The sequence below is a fragment of the Vicugna pacos genome, chromosome 2, assembly GCF_048564905.1.
Source record: "Vicugna pacos chromosome 2, VicPac4, whole genome shotgun sequence".
Taxonomy (NCBI): domain Eukaryota; kingdom Metazoa; phylum Chordata; class Mammalia; order Artiodactyla; family Camelidae; genus Vicugna; species Vicugna pacos.
This window is the reverse complement of record NC_132988.1, coordinates 65,936,151-65,954,449: the sequence shown is the minus strand read 5'-3', so window position 1 is coordinate 65,954,449 and position 18,299 is coordinate 65,936,151. Positions and strand designations below refer to the sequence as shown.

General features: G+C 33.0%; 1 long non-coding RNA gene across 5 annotated transcripts in view; it reads right to left on the bottom strand.

The window, feature by feature from the left end:
* Positions 1-18,299, bottom strand: part of LOC140686569 (uncharacterized) — a 464,075-nt gene that overhangs the window by 236,149 nt on the left and 209,627 nt on the right. For 4 of the 5 annotated variants that reach the window (XR_012060402.1, XR_012060398.1, XR_012060406.1 and 1 more), the window contains exon 4: positions 13,252-13,397. The exons of the other annotated variant lie outside the window; for it this stretch is intronic. This is a non-coding gene — a long non-coding RNA (uncharacterized lncRNA). The remainder of the gene's footprint in view (positions 1-13,251; positions 13,398-18,299) is intronic. 5 annotated transcript variants of the gene reach the window in all.

Below are 18,299 nucleotides of genomic sequence, written 5' to 3'. Positions count from 1 at the left end.
GTGACCAGGTGGCACCATAGACTCCTTTAAGTATTCAACCTCTGAAAACTGCAACATCTAAAACAGCAGAGATTAGAGTTTCAGGGTCAGGAAGCACAAATAATCCAGGAGAGTCACTAGGAGTGAGGCAAATAAGGGCAATTAATACTCTAGGCATACAATTTCTACTTATTGGGAACACAGCACCATATCATACCTCTCCCATAACTTCATCTGTAGGCCTCGCCACATGTCTATGTCCCAGATTTTTCATCTTTCTTCTCCCAGGCCCTGACCAATAAGCAAGCCTATTTACTATTCTGCATTAAAAAAAAAAAGCCTTATAATTATTATATCCCCTGCCTCTCAAAGTCTAAGAAATACATTCTAGCTGGTGCAGTCTCTTCACAGTAATTCTATTCAAAGTTATCACTATTGAACATTTTAGCAATTGTGGTCCGACAGCATATTAATGGCTATGATATTCTACTTTCCATCAGTGATAGGCTCCTTGTTTCTAGCTCACCTGTAGGTAATCCAGCTCCAAAATGTCATTTTAAGTTCTGCTTCCTGAAAACAAGATTTCCACCAACACCCAAAGGCTGGGTTCCCTGGGAAACAGGCTCTAAGATGTGGATGCACAAGGTGTATTTAGCACTGTTCTCAGGAACAACAGCACTAAAATGGGAGTGTGGAAGGAATGGGAAGAGGGGAAGTTGAATGCTGATGCAGTTGCTACAGAGGCCTCAGGCAATCTCATGAAAGACCCTTCAAGGATGTTGCTAATTTAGGCATTAACCATTTATTACCTGCAGGCTCTCTTCTTGCTCTTGAAAGCCAATGTCCACAAGATAGCACATATTAATGTAAGCATTAGTTTCCTAGGACTGCTGTAACAAACTACTTTTCAACAGAACTTAGTCTTGGATTTTTCCCTTCTTGGGTCTAATTTACCCAATCTTAATTTAGTAATTTTGCTTCCCAGTCCTCTTGTAGACTAATAGATATTCCTTGGCTTGCATCCTACAGTGCTTCTTTATCCTTAAGGAAAAAGAATAGATTCAGCTTACACTACCTGCATTTCTGTTTAAAGCTTTGAGCAGCCCTAAATTAAATGTTTTATATTAATTATAAAAGCTGCCACATTTAATAGGTTCAATTCAATTTTAATTGAACATGAAAGAGGGAATCCCATATCAGCTCCAGTGTGGAAAATTAGTATGTGAATTAAAAAAATTCTAAATCAACTTATTTGACACTTCTTTCAATGAAGACAGAAAAAACAGCCAATGCTAAATTTATACATAGTCACTAATGTTATATCACAGTCTTCAAATAAACTCTTAAAGTCTGGTTCCTGCTGCAATATAATGAATTATAAGTGGTGTTTCATATAATTTCTGTATTTGATGGTAACTATACTAGAATAATAAAACTTTTCACTTATTTTGCTAACATAAAATAAAAAGTAAAAACAAAAGCATAAAACATATGTGATTTATTAACAATTTGTAAAAAGCTCTACTAAGCACAAACCACTGAACTAGCTGTTGCAGTGAATAAACATTAACAAAATAGAGGTCTATTCCTTAGAAAGATCTTCTAACGTAGGTTGGGGTTTGAGTGTGAACTGCAATGATTGAAACCTAACAGTGTTCAGTGGTTTACATAGGGCATCTATTATAACTTTAATTTCATCAATGAAGTAAAGCAGGTCAATAAGGACAGAAATAAAGAATGGGAGAACTTGAAAATCAATTCATAAACATCTTTAAAAATTTAAGCAAAAATAATATGTTAAGTTCAGTATACAGAGATTAATACAGAAGGCAAAATAATACAATAAGTTAGATAGTAGGGGAAAATTCAATTGCTAGGTTAATTTGAAGATTCTGTTTTACAGAATTCATAAGACTAGAACATAGAGTTCATAATCCAGTTAGCTTTCATGAAGAAAATAATTGTTGACTTTCACTTTTTTAAGTTTTGAAATAATAGGGAGATTTAAGAGACATACTGTTTGCATTTAATTTTTCATATTTTTCTATACATAAATATTTTCTATTAGGAAGATGCCATCTAATAGCATATTATTATGCCATCTGTGGCCCTTGGATTAGGTAAATGTTGCTTTGGGGGAAATAATTGGGTATAATTTCAGCAATGGGATATTTAACTATATAGCATGGTGCCTGTTAGGGAGTATAGAGCATAGTAGTAATTACTCTAAAATTTCTGGCAGCATTTCTAAAACTGGAAGGAAAACAGGAAATACACTTTTTTATTGGAAAAAAATAACACCTTTCATTTACACACACATAAGACTAAGTTTAGCTCCATTTTTCTGGAATAAAGACATAACTTCACAGTTTTTAGCTTGGGATGGACCCAGGCGAAATATTCAAAATGTTTTAGAACCACAGAGGTAATAGCAAGGACCAATCAGAGTTGGTATAAGCCATTAGCAGTGGAGTTAGGTCTTGGAGAATCTATGTTGTATCTAGAGATAATGTATTATATGCTTGGCAGTGGTAAAGTGTGAGATGTCTAGGAGATCAAGTATACAATAGTGAAAGCACTAGGCAATGCAGAAATATTTTAACAATTAGTGTGGATATTCCATATCTTTCTGGCTGAAAATGAACTCTGCCCTTGGCTCTTGTCAGTTTGATGGGCCAGTTCACTCCCACCTACTTATTACCTCTTATCAATTTGTTTTAACTATAGATATCTTACAGAGAATGTGAATCAATATGCATAAAGAACACAGTTATCTCTTTAAAAGAAAATGATCATGACACCAATTCCAGACTCCTGAGATTTGAAATTACATTTAATAAACTGAGGAGGCCCTTAATGATGCCACATGGAGGATTTCACTGAACACTAATGTGTCAAAAGATATAAAGAAGTCTGGATGCAAGATTTATACCAGAATTTAGAGAAGGATTTGTTTTGAAGATTGTTTGTATATGGAAGTCTCTAATGCCATGCATTTGGGTGGTATTGAGAAAATGGGTATATGTTTAAGAATTTAAAAAGCTAAAGACTAGAACTTTAGCTCTGGAAACTCAGATAGTTTTTGTTTTAGTATGCCATGGGTTTATGATAACACTTACAGAATATTTTATATTCCTGTACCACAACACACATTACTACTGCACTTACTACTGCTATGACAAACGAGGCATTGTAAACCATGATGCTTCCTGTGGTCAGTAAGCACTGTCTTCAGATTCCTGGAAAGCCTGTTTTAGATGATGGTATCATTTAACCATGCCAATGGACATTTCAGTGGCAAATGTGGCCATCAAGTTTCTAAGTTTTCATGTAAGTGTAACAAAGACTAACCCTTTGGATTGAATGAGTGACACTAAGGCATTAAATTAAAAATATCAAAGAAATTATGTAACTTTATGTCATACTCTTCACTCATGAAATGGGATATATCACATCAAGTTAGAAAATCAGGAGAGGAATTTTGTTTTAATTGCAGGCAGAATCTGATAATTTATGGCAGAATCTGTTTTTGGCTTGATATCCATTCTCCCTTATTCTTTGCTTTAATAGAAACTTGATTAATGTTTCTAGTCCCCAAATAGTAGATTATAATTGAACTAAGTCAATCATGACAACACTTTCCCTATTTTTTCCAACACCTTTGGAGCTAGAAGTTCTGGCCTAAACTTTGTCAGATTTAAGCAGAAATCTACTGAGAAAAAAGGTTCTCTGAAAACTTTTGCCCTGCTGATTATATACTTAGGACATGATATTTTTCTACTTTATCCTGCCTTTAATATAAATGTGACTTCTAGAACAATAATGAATATTCCATAACCATGAGGTTACAGTTTATAAAGACAGGCTTAAAGAATTGCAGAGATACTGACTCTGACATCAATAGACATCTAAATCCATGCCAGTAATAGTTTGTTTCAGACCTCTTGAGTTTCAGTTAGCTGTAACTCTGTACAACACTAGCTATAAAATATGGTACCTGAAAACACCTAGAAAATTTAAAAGAAAACAAAGAAAAAATGTACTTTTTAAATTAAATTACTATTTAAATTAAATAATGCTTAAATGCAAGCCTATTATTTGAATATCACATCTCTTCCTAGAATTCCTAAGTCTTCAATTGATAACAAAATAAAACAGAGGGAAAAAATTCAGTTTATCAGTAAATGAACCAGAGCAATTTCTACTTCCAGCTTTTTTGACAATAAATTTAGATTTCATTATGTATTCACTGTAACCTAAATTGCCTATCCATATTTAGCACCAATTTTTCTCTAGGTCATACGTGGGTCTAATTTTTCTCTTCATTTGAGTTATTTTGCTATGCAAAATTTTTAAAAATTGTGCATTGTATAATATAATGTATCAGATTAGTCATCAGCATATGGAAAAGGCCAAGTTTTTTTTTTAAACTATACAGTGTTATGTTATACAAAGTGTCTTATTAATATACACATATATAGGGGTATCTTTATATTTTAGGTAATATCTGATTATCATTATAACAGTTAATTGATTACTTAAACTTTCATAAAGTGTTATAATAAACTCATACATGCTATAGTAATACAATCATCACAAATATAACAATATTAATGAAGCATATACATAAAAGTAATTTTTTAGCTAATAATCAATATTTTTATTCCTAATTTTTTTCTGTTGCCCTCACCTTTATTATTAATCCATTGATGTCCATTGTTTTATGAAGCTTGTTAGCCACAACTTAGAACAAAGGCACTTGAACATATAAATATATTTTTCAAATGCCTCTCAGAGACATAGACTAAAAAAGGCTACCATTTTAATTTTAAGAGTTAGGCGCTTGAGAAGAGAAAATAGTGTTTTAAAATAGAAAAACCTTGGTTTGCAAGAACAATAGCACACACATCCTAGGAATTTTAGAGCACCAGTTAATATATAGATTGAAGATGTGTTCATGATTGCATAAAGCTTATTTTTATAACCTCCACATGGAGAGGAAATACATTTCTGTATTAGGGGTTAGGATTTAAACAAAAGAAGAGGAAGAAAGAAAATCTATTTACTTTGTAGAGACTTCAAGTCCCTATAACTCAGGTCATCTCCAAAGTGAATCAGAAACAACAGAAGCCACAGGTAATTTAAAGTGATCCCAAAGTACATGGCAAAGTTAACTAATTTTCAAGGTTGTAAAAAAGGGAAATAGCAAATCATATAGCAGAGTTTCATGTCCTTTATGATACCACAGCGATAGAGAATGAGTGAGAGGATTATATACATACAGAATTGAGAAAAGTTTTACAGAGACCCACTGTCTGAGAAACGTGGAGGAATTTCAAAACTTTTAGGAAAAATCACTGGAATGCCACATACATGTTAAATTAATTAGACAAGGAGGCAATCAGGCTGAGGTGGCTCTAATGCTGTGGTGGCTGATATAAGCAAACCAAAATCTAATTCTGTAAATGCCTCAAGGTTATGAAATAGAAACCTAAGGACAACCAATCACAAATAGCCAACTGGGCTTTGAGCTTTAGCCAATCAAATAATGCCCTTTCTCTGCTTCTGAATCATCTCTGTATAAATCTTTCCCCTAGCTCCTGTCTGAGGAGTTATCTTAAACACTTCTGGTTTGCCATTGACCAACTGAAACTGATTTTTATTCAAATAAACTCTTAAAATTTTAAGCATGCCTCAGTTTATCATTTAACATACCAAAAGAAGAATTCAAGCCCTGATAAGGGGTACCACATAGTGGAAATCTGCTTATCAACTGAGGATGCAAGCAGAGTCAGAGTCAAACACACACTAGATAGATAGAAGGGCATCACTCCACGGTGCAGGCCACCAGTCCAATGCAGTGCTAAGTGTTACAGAAATATTGCTCCAGATCAGGTTGATACGTACAAACTCTGTGGGCTTAGATGTCCACCATGGAAGAAGGGAAGGTATAAGATAAGTTTGTGAACTCGGACTTCAATGTTAACCAAGGTACACTGTAACTTAAACCAGAAGTGTCTAAGGACCTTGAATTGGCAAGAATAGCTTTATGACTTCACAAGGAAATGAAAGCTTAAATGTCGAGTTCAGTTACAGAAATGAAAGGAATGAAGTCTGCACATTCTAGTGTTACAGTTATGTGTCATTTAAACCCAATGCAAAGCTACTGAGTTTGAATTTGAATGTGTGTGTGTGTGTGTGTGTGTGTGTGTGTGTGTGTGCGCGCGCGCACGTGCGTGCGCGTGTGCGCGTGCTTGCCAGTGCTTGAGTGCTTTACTTTATATTTTGTTTTGCTTTGTTTTTGAGACAGAAGAGGGTATTTTAATGAAATAACACAAAGTTTAGTCAGATGAACAGGTTTCTAATTCTGGTTTTGGTACCTTCTAAGCATAATTATCTAAGGGTGAGGAGTATAACAGTGTACCTTTCCTGCACTTCAATTCTTTTACAAGCAAGTGATGCAGCATCCTGTCTAGTTTTGAATATAAACACAAAAGAAATGTCAAATGGTGAATTTTTAGGATTAATTTTGCAAATGTTAAAATATTAAATTATCAAACATAGTACAACTTTAAATTTATACAATGTAGTAGATATTGAAAAATGATGATTCCTTTCTTATTATTTCCCTTTCATCCTGTATTTTAGCCATTTCTGCCTATTTTGAGTTTCTTGAAACATTTGTCTCTATCTCAATATATGCTCTCTCCTCTGACAGGGATGCTTTGGCAATTGCTTAATTGTCCCATTCCTGACTATCAATTTGACACATTCTGTATGATTTAAAGAAGACATCACCTCCTTAAGGATGTTTTACCAACTTCAACAAGGCTATGCAAAAATCTCTTATTGCTCATACAGAAACATATATGGTTCCTTTGTCACTAAATTTAGCTCAGTTTGAGAATGGCTTTAGTTACAGGTATCTGCCATTCAGTAGTAAGTACTGGGAGGGCAGGGCCATCGTGTGCTTTACGTTGTTTCTCCTCCGGCATCTAGCATGGTATACATTATGCACACAGTTAATATTAACTAAATGAATACTGAATAACTGATTAGCACATGAAAGTAAGTGCTTGTCAAAAGATTTAACTTCAGTTTTTGTTGGCTGTTCTATGGCTACTTTCAGCAACAGGAGCTTAATTATGTTGAATAGTCAAAACAGTTGTCATGAGACACTGATGAATTAAATTACTTTAACTACCTTTCCAATTTGAATTTGATCAGTATGAACCTCAGGTGTGTGTCCACATACATTTTTCTTCAGTATCTGGTAAAAAGTAGTCTTTTATAGTTATTTGTGGGTTTCAATTTACCATGAATTTAGGCCCAAATCATGCAGAATATAGTAGGAAAAGTATAGAACCCTTTCATAAGTATAAATGTAATGTTGTAACTGCAGACCACAGGAAAATTCTCTAATACGACATATACTGGGGATAACTTGAATGACAGTTTTTTAATGGAAACCCTTTTATCACCATTTAGATACAGTCATTCATCTGAAATAAACTTGGTGAAAGTCTACTTGTTTAATTAAGCTATGTAAATTCTTTGTTCATGTGTATTAATAGATTTTGACATGCATATACAGTGACTGTGAATTTTACCTTAGATGTCAGTAGGTTATTACTGAACCTAATTTGTAGATGCAGTGGATTTCAGAATGGTTAATAAGAGCAGATTTGAAGCTCATTCAAATCTTCACCTGACAAATCTATACATTAAATGTGATTTTTTAAAAAAGGCTATACTGTTTTTCATCAATTCTTTTTAGATTAGTCGGAAAGCTGAGAAAAACAGGGTACTTAATCAAAATGGAAAACTGGAATAAATGTCAGAACATAGTACAAAATTTTTTAGAAATTTAAATTGTCCTTTCAAAAGGTGTTGCACGTTCACCCCCTTCTGCTAGTAAGGAGTTTAACTTGATAAAATTATCAGGATTTTACATGGTACAACCTCTTTAAATGATAAGTGCTTAATCATTTAACTTGTAAATTTTTATGAAAACCTACAGTTGAATTGCTTTCAAAAATATGCCTAAAATAAGCAGTTTTGAAAGAGCGAATTATATGAGTAAAATATGCACATTATAAAATACAGAAAAATGTGTAAAAGAAATTAAATCCATCCAAAGAACCACAACTCTCAGTGACCACAGTTAATGACTTCTGGCAAATTTCCCTCTTTGTACAGTAGTTTACATCACTGAGAGTATTCTTCATACATAATTTGATAGTCTAACTTTTCAGTTTACCTGAGAATGCAGCCATTTCCAATATTATTAAATTTATACAAATTTTAAATACCTCTATGGTTCTATTTATGATTAATCTACACATCATACTATTTAAACAATTTTCTATTGTTATGCATTTCCATGAGCTTCTATTTTGTTTTTCTATTTTGTTAGGCTAATCTAAAAAATGCTCCAATGAACATCTTTGTGTCAATAGGCAATGTGAAAGAATGTTAGAGTTTTTACTAATTAAAAAGTTTGTAGAGTCGTAAGTTGATTTTGGCCTAAACTTACGGTTTTAGGTTGGTTGAATATGAATCACATTATTTCATATTTTTATTTTGCAGCAATGTCTCTATAATTGAAAGAGGAAGTTCATGCCATATTCAAGGTCAGTGTCTACTACAATGCAATTTTCATCTTACAAAGAAGAGTTAATCAAAGATCTCATTCTTATTTTGGTGAGGAAAAAATACAATCTTTTTTGTGTGTTTCAAAACTAAAGAGGGTTAGGACAACAAATGAAGATTCTACATAAATCCTGATGCTCCAAGGCTAAGTACAGTCAAGAAGGAGCAGCAATACTAGATAAAGTATACTTTCTTTGAAGACGGTTGACCCAAAGGAAAAATTCTTATACAGTTTACTACATTCCTCAAAGAATAACAGATTAGTATCACAGTGTTCAGGGGTTAACCATCACCATGGAATTGTCAAAAATACAATTCTTCAGAGTCAAACAGCAGTAAGTTTGAATCATGAATGAATCATAAGTTAGCTGTGTTTATTTGCTATATGTCCATTTCAGGAAAAATTATGTTTTTCCTCTCCTCACAAACATATTTATCGGCTTTCTTAGAATCTTAGATGCTGAATTGTCCAGAGATACTAATGGTCACATCATCATGCCTTAAAAGGCAAAAAAATCAAATTGACATCATTTCTCTGGTTCACTTCTCATTCTCTTCCAATAATTCATGGGTAATGGGTGTTGCTACTTCCCTTGAGGTCCAGGAGTCCCCAGTCTCTCTTATCTCTTTCTCCATGCTTCTGAGCAGAAGTTGGTAAGACACTACATCACACAGGACAGAGGGAGGTTTAAACCTCAGCCCTGTGACTGAAACCCAGGTTTTCTTAGAAAGACTGGGATAGAAGTAACTTATCTGACAATTATTCATTTAATTATTTCTTTATTTATTGATCATGTGGAAAACTTTAAATATGAGTGGTTACTTAGAAGGATACAATTGAATATTTGTGGAAACCTGGCCATGGTATAAATTAGAAGCATCATATTATCATTACATTACTAGCAATATCTAACAATAATGGTGAATTATTTAATAGACATGTGAAACTTATTTTCATAACTAATGGATTATAATTCTAACTATAGGAAACTTCATTTTCCTGAAAAGATACAAAGAGATGGTTTGAGTGACCTAATAAAGTGGTTGTCATTTATCACAATGCATTTGTGTTTGTCATATGACGTTTCTGGGGCACAGATACTTTTATTTAAGATAAAGATGTAATCTATCCCAGTAACAGGGCAATAGCGCAGAATTTGTATTCAAACTTCTCAGGGAGGCAATCCCCTACTGATGTTAAAAACAACCTGAAACTCTCATGAAATGTTGGGAGCCATGTACTCATTAAATTCATATGTATTTTTTTCTTTTTTTTCCAGTAAATGTTCATATAAATCTAATCATATCTATCTGAAAAGTAAGGAAAAAATTTTGTGTTATTTGGTTGTCTTGAGCCTAATTTTTACTATAAGAGACCAGCTTTAGAAGGTAAAACAAAAGTGTGGAGCAATTGTATATTTTAAACCCAAACTTCTCTTTATTGAACCCCTTTTTGTTCAAAATACCCAAAGTGCCTTCCTAAATGAACCCTTTTTCAAATATCAGTATATATAATTAAGTGAAAAAAGATAGGTGAATAACTGAGTTATTAAGTGCTAATATTATTATAAAATAATTTAAATTGTAAATACTTGAATGAATCTAAATTATCTCTTGAATAAAAAAGAACTGGCAGAGATGTTGGATTGGATGTTAAAAATTAGGTGGCTGTGTGACAGGAACAAAAAGGATTTTAATTTTTGTACTTTTGGAATTGTCTAGTTCATATATGTGCTACTTATTACAATGAAATTCAAAATTTATTTTAAGTACTGGGTTTTGAAAGTAAAATATCTGTGCTCAAGACCTAGATCATTTACTTTATAAACAGAATAACATTTAATCTTTCTAAGGCTCTGTCCATAGCAGTGAAATAGATTAAATAATCCTGATAACTTCATAGATCTTACGAAGCTAAATCAATAGTCTATTCAGAAGTACTTTGGTTGCAAGTAAGAGAAACCATGTTCATTTTTCTAAAGAAAAAACCCACAAGCAGTGTGTTATAAACAGGAGAGAGACCCTGAGTTTAAAGAATCCAAATCTTATATAACATTCAATAATCCTACCTGATCTTTGCCCCAGTGAAGATGTTATCTTTCCTATACAGAGCTTAAAGAAACCCCGTGCTTTGAACTGAAAGAAGATGTTACTGCAGTCTTCCAAGGATGTTTGCTATATAATTGTCCTTGAAAAGATAGTCTGGAACAAAGCCATTAAGTGCTTCTGCTTGCAAAGTGTGTAGAAATATAAGATATATCCTTCAGTTGTGGATATTATGTTGGTCTATGACACTCGTGGTCAGCAGGAAAGTCAGCAAAAATGTGAAACAGTGATTAATGTCACCGTGTAGGAACCAGTGTGTGCTTCTATCAGCAGGATCAATGGAATGTGAGAGTCCGAAGGAAGTTTGTTATCCTTCCTAGGCTATTGAAATTTTTAAGTTGCTATCGTCTGGTAAGTCACAAAAGGACCAGATAATTTTATAGAAATAATAAAACCTTGATTTTATTGCTGATTGTCAATTGTTTTCTATGAGATTTTAACAATGCTGTTTACTGGAAACTATTCGAAAATGCCATCTCAACATATAAAAATTTCATTGGAGTGATGTGCTCTAAAATAAAATATTCTATTGTAATTTTGTTCTATTTAATTGGCTGGCTATATGGAAAAAAATATATATATATATGATTAAACATTTTTTAAAACTAGGAATATTAGTAATAGTCAGTATCTTAGTCCACCTGAATGGAGGCAAACATAGCCATTCTTAGAATAATTTAAAAGACAATAATAAAACATTGCTTTCCAAGTTCATTATTTAAAATTGAGTATTAGATTACTTGCTAATTCTGGAATTTTCCCAGAAGAAACTGTGTTCTTTATAACAAGTCCAATAAAAATTCTGTTTTCTTATATTTATTTTTATTTTACCTGGAAAAGCCATGCATCTCAGAGTCAGCATTTGGTATGCTGTAAAAACCTTCGTCAGAAGCTTGGCAGTTTTGGTAGAGTGCTGAGAGCAATGGGTGAGAACTTTAGAGACATAAATCTGACCATTAAAATAATATGACAAAAACCTGAATAAATTCAAAATAGGAAAAACAGAAAATGTAAAAATTTAATTACTATAAAGACATAGAAAGCAGACTTCAAAGAATGCAAAGCTGTGCTAATACTGTTACAGGAAACTAACTCTTAGATTCAAAACAGCAGTGCATTCTCACCCCAATGCAGAACACTTCATTGAAAATGTTTGTGTGTACCTAAATATATTTGTAAACATTTTGTGTTATGTGATTGTCTAGAGCCTATTTTTTTTAATGAGAAATCACTTTTTTAAAAAAGTAATGCATGGAGAAACTCCATACTTAAAAACAAAAAATTCTCTTTATTAACCTACCCTTCCCCTCCCATCACCATTTTTGGTTTGAAAAGCAACTGTTACCTGTGCACCTACTAGAAAAGAAAACAATGGAATGCATTCTCTGATATATTTATTACAATTATACTTTGATGTATTAATGTAACTGAAAGTGATAAATGCAGTTGAAATTTGTTTTTATTTTTAATTTTGGGGGCAAAGTGACACAAGCTGTGTAATACTCAGTGATATACTGTTTATTATTGTACTCATTTAAACATTCGTATTTTCAGTATTAAACACATTTGTATGTAATGCAATTTCTATGACTGATTTATTTAAAAACCTCAATACTGTACTTCAATTATGTAGTCCTGAAACTTAGCCAAAGTTTCCATTGTTATTTATATTTCTCCTTCCTGCTCCATTTGGACCTTACAGTAGACAAAAAATCTACAATAGCTGGTTAAAGTGACTATCTTTCTATATTTTTCTTTGCCAAACTTCTATCTCCACTTCTCCTCTATTTAGTCTTGAGAGAATCAGGAAAGTTATAACTGTCGTGACATGTTCTCACACACTATTGTCTATTTATATATTCACAACTGATTTTCTCTCATGAGCTGTTGTGTGTATGTTTTTCTAGAGCATTCCAATTTTAAGAATTGTTTTACCTATTGTTTCCTTGACAAGAAATTTCCACTCCCTACTAGAAAGTAAAAAAATATTGACTTCCATTTTCCTTCTTGGCACCTTGTTTTCAGGTACTGCCTTCCGCATAGATTGTATCTTGCAGTTTTGTTGTCCCTCTACCCCCTGTAGTTCATGTTTGAATATTAGGAAAACTTCACCTATCCTTTTGGCCTAAAAAACTTGAATTCCAGCTCCCTAGCAGTCATCTCTCTGTTATTCTATAGGTTTTCCACACACAAGTTCATTAAATTTCCCTTCCTGTTCCTCTCCAACTGTAAAGAACTCATGTTAAATTCTACGACTAGTCCCATTTTGAGCTCCGTATTTTCAGTTTGGAGTGAATGGATAAAGAACATTTTTCTCCATAATTAAGTTCATCAGTAGAAACTCCCCTGAACAGATAATAAACAGAGTTCTATCCAAACAAAATAAAACAAAAATATAAACATAAAATCCCCTCCAAACTATTCGATTTTGTGTCGTGTATTAAGGTTTTCCAGAGAAAGAGAACCGATAGGATATATACATATGAAAAGATGTATTATAAAGTATTGGCTTACTTATTATGGAGACTGAAAAGTGCCACCATCTGCCATCTGCAAGCTGGGGACCCAGGAAAGCCAGTGGTATAATCTGAAGGCTTTAACGCTGGAAAGCTTCTGATATAGATCCCAGTCTGGGTCTAAAGGCCTGAGGACCAGGATTGCTAAGGAAAGGAGAAGAACCATCTTTCAGCTCAGTCAGACAGCCACAGAGTGAATCAACTTTCCTTGATCTTTTTGTAATATCCAGCTCCTAAATGGACTGGATGATGACCATCCACATTGGGGAGGACCATCTGTTTTAGTCCATCAGTTTAAATGCTTATCTTTTCTTGAAACACCCTTACAGATATACTCCAAAATAAACTTTAACCAGCTATCTGGACATCCCTTGGTTCAGTCAAGTTGATACATAAACAATCATTAGTCCTTTATAATCTCAATTTGGGCAATAAATGTCAAGGGCCGTGTATACAATTTTTGGATAAATACTACTTTGCAGTCCTCCAAAGTAATCTGTTAACAACTGATTATGTATTTTGATATCACTGATGGTGATGCCACCATGAAATAGAAAATGAGTCCAACTTCAACTCTGCAATTATTTAAATAATTACACAATTTAGCTTCTGATCGTTAGATTAGCCCTAAGAAATGAAGTCAGATTTTTCATATTAATTTATCTTCTGTAATGGGAAAAACACTGACAAAATGCTATAGGAGAATGAGATTGACATGGTTGGTGGTCTCATAGTGATTGCTCATCGTTCAGTGAATTGCATGTCTTTTGTGATCATCTTGTTCTCCTCTTACACGTATTCTCCCTCTTTCTAAATGATGTAGTTTGTCACATATTGTTAAGTACCTATGAACATTTTTATTCAACCACTTTTTGTCTGTACATATTTAGTTAAATTGTTAACACCCTTGAAAGTAGAAATTATGTACTGAATTATTCCTATTCATGTAAAACACAAATAAATAATGGCAGTGTGTTGCTCAGAAAAGTCATACAATATATTATTTGAGATGAAAGAAATATTTTCACCAAGTTTAACTAAATGGTATACTGATTCAAAATGCTCAGTCCTATATATTTGAATTTTAATTCTGTAATGTTAAACATGTGGAATATTATTTTCTTAGTAGCAATTCAAGATTATAATCTTACTTTAAAGTTTTTTGCTGTTGTTGTTGTTTTGTTTACCTCTCTCTTCTTTCTACTTTCTGCTATATAAAAACAGGTGGGTGATAATCAGGAATTAAAGAAAGTGCATACATTATAACTGTCTTTCTGTTCTAAAAAGCATTAATTTATCCAGCTGAAATTTAGCTAACTCCTACTGGCAATCAAGTTGTGTTAAAGAGTTCAATTTATCATTTAAATTTTTAAAATAAAGTTTCATCTGGAGATGGCCTCTACCTACAAGTTTACCTGTGGCAGTGTTAGGGCTCCTCAAGAAAATGATGGAAGACTAGAGGTAGTAAGTAGGTTGCTAGAGAGGAAATGCTATATATCATCCTGAAGTCACATCATTAGGATGGATGCTTAATTAAGAAAAACAAAAAGTTAAGAACAACATTTCTCTCTCTCTCTCACTCACACACACAAGCGCACGCGCGCACACACACACACTCTCAGTAATATTTAAAGAAATAACTTAAAGAAGGGGGAAAATAGGAACAAACATTAAAAATGCAGTTAGATTGTTTATTAAGGTGATATTTCTCAGGATCAGAGAACCTGTAACAATTCTTAATGTGTGGTTGTGATCCTGAAATTGTTGGCTATGTTAAAAAACTAAGAAACAAAATCAAAAAACATAGGTACTTGGCAGTTCTTTTTCCTGACTTCCTGCACTCATTCTGTATCTACTGTTATCTTCTTCAAGTTGGGAATAACTAGGCAAAGTCTGATGGTAAACTAAAACCTGTATGTACTAGTAACCCAAGAGAATCTCTTTGAAAATTTATTATTCGTTTCTTTAGTGATGTTCACAAGGTTGAGTTATTGTTTTCTCACTTTTTAAATGTTGTTTAGTCATGTGGTTTATGGGGAATTATGGGAGATCTAAATAGGTTATTTTGAATGTTTAAGTCTAGTCATATTGAATAATCATTATGTGTTTAGTGGGTGCGATAAATTTCGAAAGCCGTGAGAGCCATGTAAATAATACATTTTTCTGAAAAGGACTCCTTACTTCACCTCCCAATTCTCCCTTTTTATTAAAGCATGTGTCTCCTTTCTATCTGCATTCATGCTAGGGGAGTATCTACTTTCAAATGCAAAGTCTCTTAGCTGTATCATGACCTATGAGATTTAACTGAAATATTAAAGTCATGCACCTCTCATTTGCAATGACATTTATCGAACGTGAATGTCAAGGACAAATAAATTAGTGCCTCAATAATGCCCATTTATAAGAGGAAGCAAAATGTACACACACACATATATACAAACACATATGCATGCATATGTGCACACAGATTCCCAGAGTCTTCTCCTAGAGGAGAGAAAATTGAGAAATCTCAGCACAAATATTAGTCTTGGAATTTTTACAATCATTTGAAATATGAATAACTTGCCATCATTATTAATCCTTTTCACAACATCTCTTTAATTTGGGAATTATTTGTCTTTGCTTAAAACATTTAATCGCTGCAATGAATAAAATTCTCTAGTTGGAGAGAAATCACAATATATCAGAAATGACAGACATCTACAGCCAAAAGCCATTGCAGACACTCAGAGAGGCCTGCAAATGTATTGTGTGAAGAAACAATAGAAGGGACTGTAATAAAGCATTTGCTCCTTCAGATTAAAATCATCCAAATTCTTGCTGTACACCACTGACTTACTGCTATTAATAATCTTTTAATTTCTCCCATTAAAGGAATTTATATATAAAAACTCTAGTAAATATATATATATACACATATATAATTTTCATGCAAACATGTATAGCATTCATATATACATATATAATCATACATATATTGAATTTTGGTTGGTTAACAGTAACAGACAAAAGGCTATTTGAAAAACAGTATTTGTAGTATTTTTGATTAATTTATTTCATTTTGGTTTTATTTTTGTTGTTTAGATTTTTCCTCTATTTTGAGGCACCTAAAATTTCGTGGGTATACTGTAAAAGCGTAGAGGGTATGTAGGAATTTTTGTTTCTATTTTACACTAGTAAATACTGAAATGAAATGCAAATATGCTTCCATTTTCAGAAAGGAATGTATTATGAACACAAAACACAGTGTGAACAGTATCAACAAAATCTATCAGGGAAACAATAAGATTCATGACAGAGTCATGTACATTATTATATAAATTTGCCTGTAATGAAATCAGGTTTTGTGTGTCCTGTTTCTCAGCAAAAGTGACATTAGAATCTTGAATCTAGAAATGTAAGAAATTTTCAAACCTTCAGCTCAATTTAATAATAATGTTTTTCTTAACTTATTAATTTATTGTAGTTTGGCATGGAGAGTAAGTTCTTTAATAAAATACTTTCAGAGTCCATTAAATAAATATCCTTTGTTTTGAAACTAAATAATATTAGGTAGCTTAATAAGCAAATACTCATTGGACTTGACTCTAAACCTGTAATGGCTCCAAAACTAATTCATTATCAATGAATGTAGAGTTTTCATCACAAAGGATAGTCAAAAGAATGTGTCATGATTTCTGAAATGGAAAAAGAAAGTATCATGGGAACTTTATAAACATTTTTAAGTGGGAGAAGATTGTTTTGCATAAGCATATAGTCTTCAAACATTCTGAAAAATAAGAATGTGTTATATAGTTTTACTTTGGAATGTATGTCAAATAATTAGTTTCATAGCTTATTTTTGCCCACCTTGTACCCTGATTCAAAATCTTAAAATTACTGGATTAGTATTCTGTTTTTATACCACATTGATGTATTTGACATCCTGATAATATGCAATAGAAAAATATAAATGTGTGTGTAGTCAATTATTCTTCACCCAAAATCGTAAGTTTCACTTAATATTTTCTATGTGCTGGTTTCACCTAATAAGCAATTCTTTTCCTTTAATGATTGAGGACTAAGAAGTAAAAATATGACTTTTTAAAACGAACAAAGTGTTCTCCCAAGGAGAGTTGGAGGGCCTGAAAAAATACTAAAGTGTAATTTAGTCTATTTTTATTATGTCTCCAGAGAGCTTAGATAATCTGCAGTTTTCACCCTAAAAAAGTCCATGTCCAAAGTAATAACCCTCATCAACTTTTCATCTGCATTCCTGTTTCTACATTTGTAAAGTTAAAAATGAGTCTAAAGCGAATAAACTAATACTTTTGGTACTATTATCAAGTAAGGAATAACTGGAGTAAGGAATTTTTAGAGGAAGATTTGTACCAGTTTAGTAAACGGAAGAAACAGGGGCAAGGATGAGGTAAGTGAGGTTAAGCCTTCGGGGAAGGTACTAGAGGAGTACCCCTGCCCCAGGCCCAAGGGTTTCAGCTCCTGCACCAGAACCAAAAGGGTTCAGCTTTTAGCCTTGTTTTGCCATAAGCTTGCTGTGATAACCTAAGTAAAATAATTTGCCTCAAATTCTTCATCTGTAAAAGTGAGAACCGATTAAACTCATAGAGTTTTTACTAATAAAATTTGACTTCCCTAGAAACTACTCTAGGAATATACAAGGCACATTATTATTTTGCACAGAAAAGGTAAACTTTTTTCATTCATCAGGCTACACAAATTTAAAGGACTGTGGAGAGGTGTCAGCCTTCTAAAGCTGAAGGATGATTTAGGCACTGTTACTGCTGGTAAAATTTATCTTTGTCGATACTTCTCCTCTACCTATACTTTCTTTGCTATTTCCTAACAATCCCTTTCTCCATTACTGAGCTCATAGGCCTGCTCTTCTTCCTGCCACAAGGAACAAATTTCAGTAAATGAATAAATAAAGCAAATGATCTGGGAAGAAGAGGCAAGATGGCGGAGTAGAAGGACGCTTGTAAGCCGCCCTCTCCCACAAATATACCAAGACCCACATCTACAGACCCACTCAGCCAACCAGAGCACCTG